This window comes from Oncorhynchus gorbuscha, unplaced genomic scaffold (genome assembly GCF_021184085.1).
Source record: "Oncorhynchus gorbuscha isolate QuinsamMale2020 ecotype Even-year unplaced genomic scaffold, OgorEven_v1.0 Un_scaffold_10337, whole genome shotgun sequence".
Taxonomy (NCBI): Eukaryota; Metazoa; Chordata; class Actinopteri; order Salmoniformes; family Salmonidae; genus Oncorhynchus; species Oncorhynchus gorbuscha.
The window spans coordinates 1-11267 of NW_025753121.1; the positions used below are offsets into that span (position 1 = coordinate 1).

General features: G+C 38.3%; 26 non-coding genes across 26 annotated transcripts; all 26 read left to right on the plus strand.

The window, feature by feature from the left end:
- The first annotated feature begins 561 nt into the window (after nucleotides 1-561).
- trnav-uac lies at nucleotides 562-634 on the plus strand. Its single transcript has one exon. It is a non-coding gene; the product is annotated as a tRNA-Val (tRNA).
- Nucleotides 635-854: 220 nt separating this feature from the next.
- Nucleotides 855-927, plus strand: trnav-uac. The gene has a single exon. It is a non-coding gene; the product is annotated as a tRNA-Val (tRNA).
- Nucleotides 928-1354: 427 nt separating this feature from the next.
- On the plus strand, nucleotides 1355-1427 carry trnav-uac. The gene has a single exon. It is a non-coding gene; the product is annotated as a tRNA-Val (tRNA).
- Nucleotides 1428-1653: 226 nt separating this feature from the next.
- trnav-aac lies at nucleotides 1654-1726 on the plus strand. Its single transcript has one exon. It is a non-coding gene; the product is annotated as a tRNA-Val (tRNA).
- A 512-nt stretch (nucleotides 1727-2238) lies between these two features.
- Nucleotides 2239-2311, plus strand: trnav-uac. The gene has a single exon. It is a non-coding gene; the product is annotated as a tRNA-Val (tRNA).
- Nucleotides 2312-2822: 511 nt separating this feature from the next.
- trnav-uac lies at nucleotides 2823-2895 on the plus strand. The gene has a single exon. It is a non-coding gene; the product is annotated as a tRNA-Val (tRNA).
- Nucleotides 2896-3118: 223 nt separating this feature from the next.
- trnav-uac lies at nucleotides 3119-3191 on the plus strand. Its single transcript has one exon. It is a non-coding gene; the product is annotated as a tRNA-Val (tRNA).
- A 435-nt stretch (nucleotides 3192-3626) lies between these two features.
- On the plus strand, nucleotides 3627-3699 carry trnav-uac. The gene has a single exon. It is a non-coding gene; the product is annotated as a tRNA-Val (tRNA).
- Nucleotides 3700-3925: 226 nt separating this feature from the next.
- On the plus strand, nucleotides 3926-3998 carry trnav-aac. The gene has a single exon. It is a non-coding gene; the product is annotated as a tRNA-Val (tRNA).
- Nucleotides 3999-4211: 213 nt separating this feature from the next.
- On the plus strand, nucleotides 4212-4284 carry trnav-uac. Its single transcript has one exon. It is a non-coding gene; the product is annotated as a tRNA-Val (tRNA).
- A 226-nt stretch (nucleotides 4285-4510) lies between these two features.
- On the plus strand, nucleotides 4511-4583 carry trnav-uac. The gene has a single exon. It is a non-coding gene; the product is annotated as a tRNA-Val (tRNA).
- Nucleotides 4584-4797: 214 nt separating this feature from the next.
- Nucleotides 4798-4870, plus strand: trnav-uac. The gene has a single exon. It is a non-coding gene; the product is annotated as a tRNA-Val (tRNA).
- Nucleotides 4871-5580: 710 nt separating this feature from the next.
- trnav-uac lies at nucleotides 5581-5653 on the plus strand. The gene has a single exon. It is a non-coding gene; the product is annotated as a tRNA-Val (tRNA).
- Nucleotides 5654-6367: 714 nt separating this feature from the next.
- On the plus strand, nucleotides 6368-6440 carry trnav-uac. The gene has a single exon. It is a non-coding gene; the product is annotated as a tRNA-Val (tRNA).
- Nucleotides 6441-6667: 227 nt separating this feature from the next.
- On the plus strand, nucleotides 6668-6740 carry trnav-aac. The gene has a single exon. It is a non-coding gene; the product is annotated as a tRNA-Val (tRNA).
- Nucleotides 6741-6954: 214 nt separating this feature from the next.
- Nucleotides 6955-7027, plus strand: trnav-uac. Its single transcript has one exon. It is a non-coding gene; the product is annotated as a tRNA-Val (tRNA).
- Nucleotides 7028-7520: 493 nt separating this feature from the next.
- trnav-uac lies at nucleotides 7521-7593 on the plus strand. Its single transcript has one exon. It is a non-coding gene; the product is annotated as a tRNA-Val (tRNA).
- Nucleotides 7594-7805: 212 nt separating this feature from the next.
- trnav-uac lies at nucleotides 7806-7878 on the plus strand. Its single transcript has one exon. It is a non-coding gene; the product is annotated as a tRNA-Val (tRNA).
- A 464-nt stretch (nucleotides 7879-8342) lies between these two features.
- On the plus strand, nucleotides 8343-8415 carry trnav-uac. Its single transcript has one exon. It is a non-coding gene; the product is annotated as a tRNA-Val (tRNA).
- Nucleotides 8416-8628: 213 nt separating this feature from the next.
- Nucleotides 8629-8701, plus strand: trnav-uac. The gene has a single exon. It is a non-coding gene; the product is annotated as a tRNA-Val (tRNA).
- A 438-nt stretch (nucleotides 8702-9139) lies between these two features.
- Nucleotides 9140-9212, plus strand: trnav-uac. Its single transcript has one exon. It is a non-coding gene; the product is annotated as a tRNA-Val (tRNA).
- Nucleotides 9213-9437: 225 nt separating this feature from the next.
- trnav-uac lies at nucleotides 9438-9510 on the plus strand. The gene has a single exon. It is a non-coding gene; the product is annotated as a tRNA-Val (tRNA).
- A 427-nt stretch (nucleotides 9511-9937) lies between these two features.
- Nucleotides 9938-10010, plus strand: trnav-uac. The gene has a single exon. It is a non-coding gene; the product is annotated as a tRNA-Val (tRNA).
- Nucleotides 10011-10236: 226 nt separating this feature from the next.
- Nucleotides 10237-10309, plus strand: trnav-uac. Its single transcript has one exon. It is a non-coding gene; the product is annotated as a tRNA-Val (tRNA).
- A 213-nt stretch (nucleotides 10310-10522) lies between these two features.
- On the plus strand, nucleotides 10523-10595 carry trnav-uac. Its single transcript has one exon. It is a non-coding gene; the product is annotated as a tRNA-Val (tRNA).
- Nucleotides 10596-10821: 226 nt separating this feature from the next.
- On the plus strand, nucleotides 10822-10894 carry trnav-uac. Its single transcript has one exon. It is a non-coding gene; the product is annotated as a tRNA-Val (tRNA).
- The last annotated feature ends 373 nt before the right edge of the window (nucleotides 10895-11267 follow it).

Here is an 11267-nt window from a genome sequence, read left to right on the forward strand (position 1 = left end):
GCGATGAATATATGTAAAACTCGGGTTACTCCTTGCTGATAATACTAGCAGCAGTTTCTGTAGTGTAGTGGTTATCACGTTTGCTTTACACGTGAAAGGTCCCTGGTTCGAAACCAGGCGGAAACATCGTAGTGGTTATCCTTTTGACACATGCAGTAAGTAACGTTTTTATAAAAGAGATGAGTTGCTTTCATGAATACCTTATTTTGGAAACAGAGGTCTCTGACACATGTGAGAAGTACTGTATTTGTAACAGAGAATTTTCATAAATGCATTATGTTGGAATTTCGAATTCGTGCGATGAATATCTGTACAATTTGGTTTACTCCACAGTAGTAATTCCAGCAGCAGTTTCTCTAGTTTAGTAGTTATCAAGTTTGCTTTACACTCGAATGGTCCCCGGTTCGAAGCGGGCGGAAACAGTTCTGACAAATCCAGTAAGTACTGTATTTGTAACAGAGAATAGTTGTTCTAATAAATGCCTTATTTTGGAAATTCATGAATACATGCAATGAATATCTGTAAAACTCGGGTTACTCCTTGCTGATAATAGTAGCAGCAGTTTCTGTAGTGTAGTGGTTATCACGTTCGCTTTACACGCGAAAGGTCCCTGGTTCGAAACCGGGCGGAAACAACAGTTATCCTTTTTGACACATGCAGTAAGTAACGTTTTTATAAAAGAGATGAGTTGCTTTCATGAATACCTTATTTTGGAAACAGAGGTCTCTGACACATGTGAGAAGTACTGTATTTGTAACAGAGAATTTTCATGAATGCATGATGTTGGAATTTCGTATTCGTGCGATGAATATATGTAAAACTCGGGTTACTCCTTGCTGATAATACTAGCAGCAGTTTCTGTAGTGTAGTGGTTATCACGTTCGCTTTACACGCGAAAGGTCCCTGGTTCGAAACCAGGCGGAAACAGTCCTTTTTGACACATGCAGTAAGTAACGTATTTATAAAAGAGATGAGTTGCTTTCATGAATACCTTATTTTGGAAACAGAGGTCTCTGACACATGTGAGAAGTACTGTATTTGTAACAGAGAATTTTCATAAATGCATTATGTTGGAATTTCGAATTCGTGCGATGAATATCTGTACAATTTGGTTTACTCCACAGTAGTAATTCCAGCAGCAGTTTCTCTAGTTTAGTAGTTATCAAGTTTGCTTTACACTCGAATGGTCCCCGGTTCGAAGCGGGCGGAAACAGTTCTCTATGACAAATCCAGTAAGTACTGTATTTGTAACAGAGAATAGTTGTTCTAATAAATGCCTTATTTTGGAAATTCGAATACATGCAATGAATATCTGTAAAACTCGGGTTACTCCTTGCTGATAATAGTAGCAGCAGTTTCTGTAGTGTAGTGGTTATCACGTTTGCTTTACACGCGAAAGGTCCCTGGTTCGAAACCGGGCGGAAACATAGCGTAGTTGTTATCCTTTTGACACATGCAGTAAGTAACGTTTTTATAAAAGAGATGAGTTGCTTTCATGAATACCTTATTTTGGAAACAGAGGTCTCTGACACATGTGAGAAGTACTGTATTTGTAACAGAGAATTTTCATGAATGCATGATGTTGGAATTTCGTATTCGTGCGATGAATATATGTAAAACTCGGGTTACTCCTTGCTGATAATACTAGCAGCAGTTTCTGTAGTGTAGTGGTTATCACGTTCGCTTAACACGCGAAAGGTCCCTGGTTCGAAACCAGGCGGAAACAGTCCTTTTGACACATGCAGTAAGTAACGTATTTATAAAAGAGATGAGTTGCTTTCATGAATACCTTATTTTGGAAACAGAGGTCTCTGACACATGTGAGAAGTACTGTATTTGTAACAGAGAATTTTCATGAATACATGATGTTGGAATTTCGTATTCGTGCGATGAATATATGTAAAACTCGGGTTACTCCTTGCTGATAATAGTAGCAGCAGTTTCTGTAGTGTAGTGGTTATCACGTTTGCTTTACACGCGAAAGGTCCCTGGTTGAAACCGGGCGGAAACATAGCGTAGTGGTTATCCTTTTTGACACATGCAGTAAGTAACGTTTTTATAAAAGAGATGAGTTGCTTTCATGAATACCTTATTTTGGAAACAGAGGTCTCTGACACATGTGAGAAGTACTGTATTTGTAACAGAGAATTTTCATGAATGCATGATGTTGGAATTTCGTATTCGTGCGATGAATATATGTAAAACTCGGGTTACTCCTTGCTGATAATACTAGCAGCAGTTTCTGTAGTGTAGTGGTTATCACGTTCGCTTTACACGCAAAAGGTCCCTGGTTCGAAACCAGGCGGAAACAGTCCTTTTGACACATGCAGTAAGTAACGTATTTATAAAAGAGATGAGTTGCTTTCATGAATACCTTATTTTGGAAACAGAGGTCTCTGACACATGTGAGAAGTACTGTATTTGTAACAGAGAATTTTCATGAATGCATGATGTTGGAATTTCGTATTCGTGCGATGAATATATGTAAAACTCGGGTTACTCCTTGCTGATAATACTAGCAGCAGTTTCTGTAGTGTAGTGGTTATCACGTTTGCTTTACACGCGAAAGGTCCCTGGTTCGAAACCAGCGGAAACATAGTGTAGTTGTTATCCTTTTGACACATGCAGTAAGTAACGTTTTTATAAAAGAGATGAGTTGCTTTCATGAATACCTTATTTTGGAAACAGAGGTCTCTGACACATGTGAGAAGTACTGTATTTGTAACAGAGAATTTTCATGAATGCATGATGTTGGAATTTCGTATTCGTGCGATGAATATATGTAAAACTCGGGTTACTCCTTGCTGATAATACTAGCAGCAGTTTCTGTAGTGTAGTGGTTATCACGTTTGCTTTACACGCGAAAGGTCCCTGGTTCGAAACCAGGCGGAAACATAGTGTAGTGGTTATCCTGACACATGCAGTAAGTAACGTTTTTATAAAAGAGATGAGTTGCTTTCATGAATACCTTATTTTGGAAACAGAGGTCTCTGACACATGTGAGAAGTACTGTATTTGTAACAGAGAATTTTCATGAATGCATGATGTTGGAATTTCGTATTCGTGCGATGAATATATGTAAAACTCGGGTTACTCCTTGCTGATAATACTAGCAGCAGTTTCTGTAGTGTAGTGGTTATCACGTTTGCTTTACACGCGAAAGGTCCCTGGTTCGAAACCAGGCGGAAACAGTAGTGGTTATCCTTTTGACACATGCAGTAAGTAACGTTTTTATAAAAGAGATGAGTTGCTTTCATGAATACCTTATTTTGGAAACAGAGGTCTCTGACACATGTGAGAAGTACTGTATTTGTAACAGAGAATTTTCATAAATGCATTATGTTGGAATTTCGAATTCGTGCGATGAATATCTGTACAATTTGGTTTACTCCACAGTAGTAATTCCAGCAGCAGTTTCTCTAGTTTAGTAGTTATCAAGTTTGCTTTACACTCGAATGGTCCCCGGTTCGAAGCGGGCGGAAACAGTTCTCTATGACAAATCCAGTAAGTACTGTATTTGTAACAGAGAATAGTTGTTCTAATAAATGCCTTATTTTGGAAATTCGAATACATGCAATGAATATCTGTAAAACTCGGGTTACTCCTTGCTGATAATAGTAGCAGCAGTTTCTGTAGTGTAGTGGTTATCACGTTCGCTTTACACGCGAAAGGTCCCTGGTTCGAAACCGGGCGGAAACATAGCGTAGTTGTTATCCTTTTGACACATGCAGTAAGTAACGTTTTTATAAAAGAGATGAGTTGCTTTCATGAATACCTTATTTTGGAAACAGAGGTCTCTGACACATGTGAGAAGTACTGTATTTGTAACAGAGAATTTTCATGAATGCATGATGTTGGAATTTCGTATTCGTGCGATGAATATATGTAAAACTCGGGTTACTCCTTGCTGATAATACTAGCAGCAGTTTCTGTAGTGTAGTGGTTATCACGTTCGCTTAACACGCGAAAGGTCCCTGGTTCGAAACCAGGCGGAAACAGTCCTTTTGACACATGCAGTAAGTAACGTATTTATAAAAGAGATGAGTTGCTTTCATGAATACCTTATTTTGGAAACAGAGGTCTCTGACACATGTGAGAAGTACTGTATTTGTAACAGAGAATTTTCATGAATACATGATGTTGGAATTTCGTATTCGTGCGATGAATATATGTAAAACTCGGGTTACTCCTTGCTGATAATAGTAGCAGCAGTTTCTGTAGTGTAGTGGTTATCACGTTTGCTTTACACGCGAAAGGTCCCTGGTTCGAAACCGGGCGGAAACATAGCGTAGTGGTTATCCTTTTGACACATGCAGTAAGTAACGTTTTTATAAAAGAGATGAGTTGCTTTCATGAATACCTTATTTTGGAAACAGAGGTCTCTGACACATGTGAGAAGTACTGTATTTGTAACAGAGAATTTTCATGAATGCATGATGTTGGAATTTCGTATTCGTGCGATGAATATATGTAAAACTCGGGTTACTCCTTGCTGATAATACTAGCAGCAGTTTCTGTAGTGTAGTGGTTATCACGTTTGCTTTACACGCGAAAGGTCCCTGGTTCGAAACCAGGCGGAAACAGTCCTTTTTGACACATGCAGTAAGTAACGTATTTATAAAAGAGATGAGTTGCTTTCATGAATACCTTATTTTGGAAACAGAGGTCTCTGACACATGTGAGAAGTACTGTATTTGTAACAGAGAATTTTCATGAATGCATGATGTTGGAATTTCGTATTCGTGCGATGAATATATGTAAAACTCGGGTTACTCCTTGCTGATAATACTAGCAGCAGTTTCTGTAGTGTAGTGGTTATCACGTTTGCTTTACACGCGAAAGGTCCCTGGTTCGAAACCAGGCGGAAACAGTCCTTTTGACACATGCAGTAAGTAACGTTTTTATAAAAGAGATGAGTTGCTTTCATGAATACCTTATTTTGGAAACAGAGGTCTCTGACACATGTGAGAAGTACTGTATTTGTAACAGAGAATTTTCATGAATGCATGATGTTGGAATTTCGTATTCGTGCGATGAATATATGTAAAACTCGGGTTACTCCTTGCTGATAATACTAGCAGCAGTTTCTGTAGTGTAGTGGTTATCACGTTGCTTTACACGCGAAAGGTCCCTGGTTCGAAACCAGGCGGAAACAGTCATTTTTGACACATGCAGTAAGTAACGTATTTATAAAAGAGATGAGTTGCTTTCATGAATACCTTATTTTGGAAACAGAGGTCTCTGACACATGTGAGAAGTACTGTATTTGTAACAGAGAATTTTCATAAATGCATTATGTTGGAATTTCGAATTCGTGCGATTAATATCTGTACAATTTGGTTTACTCCACAGTAGTAATTCCAGCAGCAGTTTCTCTAGTTTAGTAGTTATCAATTGCTTTACACTCGAATGGTCCCCGGTTCGAAGCGGGCGGAAACAGTTCTCTATGACAAATCCAGTAAGTACTGTATTTGTAACAGAGAATAGTTGTTCTAATAAATGCCTTATTTTGGAAATTCGAATACATGCAATGAATATCTGTAAAACTCGGGTTACTCCTTGCTGATAATAGTAGCAGCAGTTTCTGTAGTGTAGTGGTTATCACGTTCGCTTTACACGCGAAAGGTCCCTGGTTCGAAACCTGGCGGAAACAGTCCTCTTTGACACATGCAGTAAGTAACGTATTTATAAAAGAGATGAGTTGCTTTCATGAATACCTTATTTTGGAAACAGAGGTCTCTGACACATGTGAGAAGTACTGTATTTGTAACAGAGAATTTTCATGAATGCATGATGTTGGAATTTCGTATTCGTGCGATGAATATATGTAAAACTCGGGTTACTCCTTGCTGATAATACTAGCAGCAGTTTCTGTAGTGTAGTGGTTATCACGTTCGCTTTACACGCAAAAGGTCCCTGGATCGAAACCAGGAGGAAACAGTCATTCTTGACACATGCAGTAAGTAACGTATTTATAAAAGAGATGAGTTGCTTTCATGAATACCTTATTTTGGAAACAGAGGTCTCTGACACATGTGAGAAGTACTGTATTTGTAACAGAGAATTTTCATAAATGCATTATGTTGGAATTTCGAATTCGTGCGATTAATATCTGTACAATTTGGTTTACTCCACAGTAGTAATTCCAGCAGCAGTTTCTCTAGTTTAGTAGTTATCAAGTTTGCTTTACACTCGAATGGTCCCCGGTTCGAAGCGGGCGGAAACAGTTCTCTATGACAAATCCAGTAAGTACTGTATTTGTAACAGAGAATAGTTGTTCTAATAAATGCCTTATTTTGGAAATTCGAATACATGCAATGAATATCTGTAAAACTCGGGTTACTCCTTGCTGATAATAGTAGCAGCAGTTTCTGTAGTGTAGTGGTTATCACGTTCGCTTTACACGCGAAAGGTCCCTGGTTCGAAACCGGGCGGAAACATAGCGTAGTTGTTATCCTTTTTGACACATGCAGTAAGTAACGTTTTTATAAAAGAGATGAGTTGCTTTCATGAATACCTTATTTTGGAAACAGAGGTCTCTGACACATGTGAGAAGTACTGTATTTGTAACAGAGAATTTTCATGAATGCATGATGTTGGAATTTCGTATTCGTGCGATGAATATATGTAAAACTCGGGTTACTCCTTGCTGATAATACTAGCAGCAGTTTCTGTAGTGTAGTGGTTATCACGTTCGCTTAACACGCGAAAGGTCCCTGGTTCGAAACCAGGCGGAAACAGTCCTTTTTGACACATGCAGTAAGTAACGTATTTATAAAAGAGATGAGTTGCTTTCATGAATACCTTATTTTGGAAACAGAGGTCTCTGACACATGTGAGAAGTACTGTATTTGTAACAGAGAATTTTCATGAATACATGATGTTGGAATTTCGTATTCGTGCGATGAATATATGTAAAACTCGGGTTACTCCTTGCTGATAATAGTAGCAGCAGTTTCTGTAGTGTAGTGGTTATCACGTTTGCTTTACACGCGAAAGGTCCCTGGTTCGAAACCGGGCGGAAACATAGCGTAGTGGTTATCCTTTTTGACACATGCAGTAAGTAACGTTTTTATAAAAGAGATGAGTTGCTTTCATGAATACCTTATTTTGGAAACAGAGGTCTCTGACACATGTGAGAAGTACTGTATTTGTAACAGAGAATTTTCATAAATGCATGATGTTGGAATTTCGTATTCGTGCAATGAATATCTGTACAATTTGGTTTACTCCACAGTAGTAATTCCAGCAGCAGTTTCTCTAGTTTAGTAGTTATCAAGTTTGCTTTACACTCGAATGGTCCCGGTTCGAAACCAGGCGGAAACAGTTCTCTTTGACAAATCCAGTAAGTACTGTATTTGTAACAGAGATGAGTTGCTTCATGAATACCTTATTTTGGAAACAATGCACTGAGAAGTACTGTATTTGTAACAGAGAATTTTCATGAATGCATGATGTTGGAATTTCGTAATGAATATATGTAAAACTCGGGTTACTCCTTGCTGATAATACTAGCAGCAGTTTCTGTAGTGTAGTGGTTATCACGTTCGCTTTACACGCGAAAGGTCCCTGGTTCGAAACCAGGCGGAAACAGTCCTTTTGACACATGCAGTAAGTAACGTTTTATAAAAGAGATGAGTTGCTTTCATGAATACCTTATTTTGGAAACAGAGGTCTCTGACACATGTGAGAAGTACTGTATTTGTAACAGAGAATTTTCATGAATGCATGATGTTGGAATTTCGTATTCGTGCGATGAATATATGTAAAACTCGGGTTACTCCTTGCTGATAATACTAGCAGCAGTTTCTGTAGTGTAGTGGTTATCACGTTTGCTTTACACGCGAAAGGTCCCTGGTTCGAAACCGGGCGGAAACATAGCAGTGGTTATCCTTTTGACACATGCAGTAAGTAACGTTTTTATAAAAGAGATGAGTTGCTTTCATGAATACCTTATTTTGGAAACAGAGGTCTCTGACACATGTGAGAAGTACTGTATTTGTAACAGAGAATTTTCATAAATGCATTATGTTGGAATTTCGTATTCGTGCGATGAATATCTGTAAAATTTGGTTTACTCCTTGCTGATAATTAGTAGCAGCAGTTTCTGTAGTTAGTAGTTATCAGTTTGCTTTACACTCGAAATGGTCCCTGGTTGAAGCGGGCGGGAAACAGTTTCTCTTTGACAAATCCAGTAAGTAACGTATTTATAAAAGAGATAGTTGTTTAATAAATACCTTATTTTGGTCTCTGACAAATGAATGCATGATGTTGGAATTTCGAATACATGCAATGAATATATGTAAAACTCGGGTTACTCCTTGCTGATAATACTAGCAGCAGTTTCTGTAGTGTAGTGGTTATCACGTTCGCTTTACACGCGAAAGGTCCCTGGTTCGAAACCAGGCGGAAACAGTCCTTTTGACACATGCAGTAAGTAACGTATTTATAAAAGAGATGAGTTGCTTTCATGAATACCTTATTTTGGAAACAGAGGTCTCTGACACATGTGAGAAGTACTGTATTTGTAACAGAGAATTTTCATGAATGCATGATGTTGGAATTTCGTATTCGTGCGATGAATATATGTAAAACTCGGGTTACTCCTTGCTGATAATACTAGCAGCAGTTTCTGTAGTGTAGTGGTTATCACGTTTGCTTTACACGCGAAAGGTCCCTGGTTCGAAACCGGGCGGAAACATAGCGTAGTGGTTATCCTTTTGACACATGCAGTAAGTAACGTTTTATAAAAGAGATGAGTTGCTTTCATGAATACCTTATTTTGGAAACAGAGGTCTCTGACACATGTGAGAAGTACTGTATTTGTAACAGAGAATTTTCATAAATGCATTATGTTGGAATTTCGAATTCGTGCGATGAATATCTGTACAATTTGGTTTACTCCACAGTAGTAATTCCAGCAGCAGTTTCTCTAGTTTAGTAGTTATCAAGTTTGCTTTACACTCGAATGGTCCCCGGTTCGAAGCGGGCGGAAACAGTTCTCTATGACAAATCCAGTAAGTACTGTATTTGTAACAGAGAATAGTTGTTCTAATAAATGCCTTATTTTGGAAATTCGAATACATGCAATGAATATCTGTAAAACTCGGGTTACTCCTTGCTGATAATAGTAGCAGCAGTTTCTGTAGTGTAGTGGTTATCACGTTCGCTTTACACGCGAAAGGTCCCTGGTTCGAAACCGGGCGGAAACATAGCGTAGTTGTTATCCTTTTGACACATGCAGTAAGTAACGTTTTATAAAAGAGATGAGTTGCTTTCATGAATACCTTATTTTGGAAACAGAGGTCTCTGACACATGTGAGAAGTACTGTATTTGTAACAGAGAATTTTCATGAATGCATGATGTTGGAATTTCGTATTCGTGCGATGAATATATGTAAAACTCGGGTTACTCCTTGCTGATAATACTAGCAGCAGTTTCTGTAGTGTAGTGGTTATCACGTTTGCTTTACACGCGAAAGGTCCCTGGTTCGAAACCAGGCGGAAACAGTCATTTTTGACACATGCAGTAAGTAACGTATTTATAAAAGAGATGAGTTGCTTTCATGAATACCTTATTTTGGAAACAGAGGTCTCTGACACATGTGAGAAGTACTGTATTTGTAACAGAGAATTTTCATAAATGCATTATGTTGGAATTTCGAATTCGTGCGATGAATATCTGTACAATTTGGTTTACTACACAGTAGTAATTCCAGCAGCAGTTTCTCTAGTTTAGTAGTTATCAAGTTTGCTTTACACTCGAATGGTCCCCGGTTCGAAGCGGGCGGAAACAGTTCTCTATGACAAATCCAGTAAGTACTGTATTTGTAACAGAGAATAGTTGTTCTAATAAATGCCTTATTTTGGAAATTCGAATACATGCAATGAATATCTGTAAAACTCGGGTTACTCCTTGCTGATAATAGTAGCAGCAGTTTCTGTAGTGTAGTGGTTATCACGTTCGCTTTACACGCGAAAGGTCCCTGGTTCGAAACCGGGCGGAAACATAGCGTAGTTGTTATCCTTTTGACACATGCAGTAAGTAACGTTTTTATAAAAGAGATGAGTTGCTTTCATGAATACCTTATTTTGGAAACAGAGGTCTCTGACACATGTGAGAAGTACTGTATTTGTAACAGAGAATTTTCATGAATGCATGATGTTGGAATTTCGTATTCGTGCGATGAATATATGTAAAACTCGGGTTACTCCTTGCTGATAATACTAGCAGCAGTTTCTGTAGTGTAGTGGTTATCACGTTTGCTTTACACGCGAAAGGTCCCTGGTTCGAAACCAGGCGGAAACAGTCCTTTTGACACATGCAGTAAGTAACGTATTTATAAAAGAGATGAGTTGCTTTCATGAATACCTTATTTTGGAAACAGAGGTCTCTGACACATGTGAGAAGTACTGTATTTGTAACAGAGAATTTTCATGAATACATGATGTTGGAATTTCGTATTCGTGCGATGAATATATGTAAAACTCGGGTTACTCCTTGCTGATAATAGTAGCAGCAGTTTCTGTAGTGTAGTGGTTATCACGTTTGCTTTACACGCGAAAGGTCCCTGGTTCGAAACCGGGCGGAAACATAGCGTAGTGGTTATCCTTTTGACACATGCAGTAAGTAACGTTTTTATAAAAGAGATGAGTTGCTTTCATGAATACCTTATTTTGGAAACAGAGGTCTCTGACACATGTGAGAAGTACTGTATTTGTAACAGAGAATTTTCATGAATGCATGATGTTGGAATTTCGTATTCGTGCGATGAATATATGTAAAACTCGGGTTACTCCTTGCTGATAATACTAGCAGCAGTTTCTGTAGTGTAGTGGTTATCACGTTCGCTTTACACGCGAAAGGTCCCTGGTTCGAAACCAGGCGGAAACAGTTCCTTTTGACACATGCAGTAAGTAACGTTTTTATAAAAGAGATGAGTTGCTTTCATGAATACCTTATTTTGGAAACAGAGGTCTCTGACACATGTGAGAAGTACTGTATTTGTAACAGAGAATTTTCATGAATGCATGATGTTGGAATTTCGTATTCGTGCGATGAATATATGTAAAACTCGGGTTACTCCTTGCTGATAATACTAGCAGCAGTTTCTGTAGTGCATGTGAAGTACTGTATTTGTAACAGAGAATTTTCATGAATGCATGATGTTGGAATTTCGTATAGATGCGATGAATATATGTAAAACTCGGGTTACTCCTTGCTGATAATACTAGCAGCAGTTTCTGTAGTGTAGTGGTTATCACGT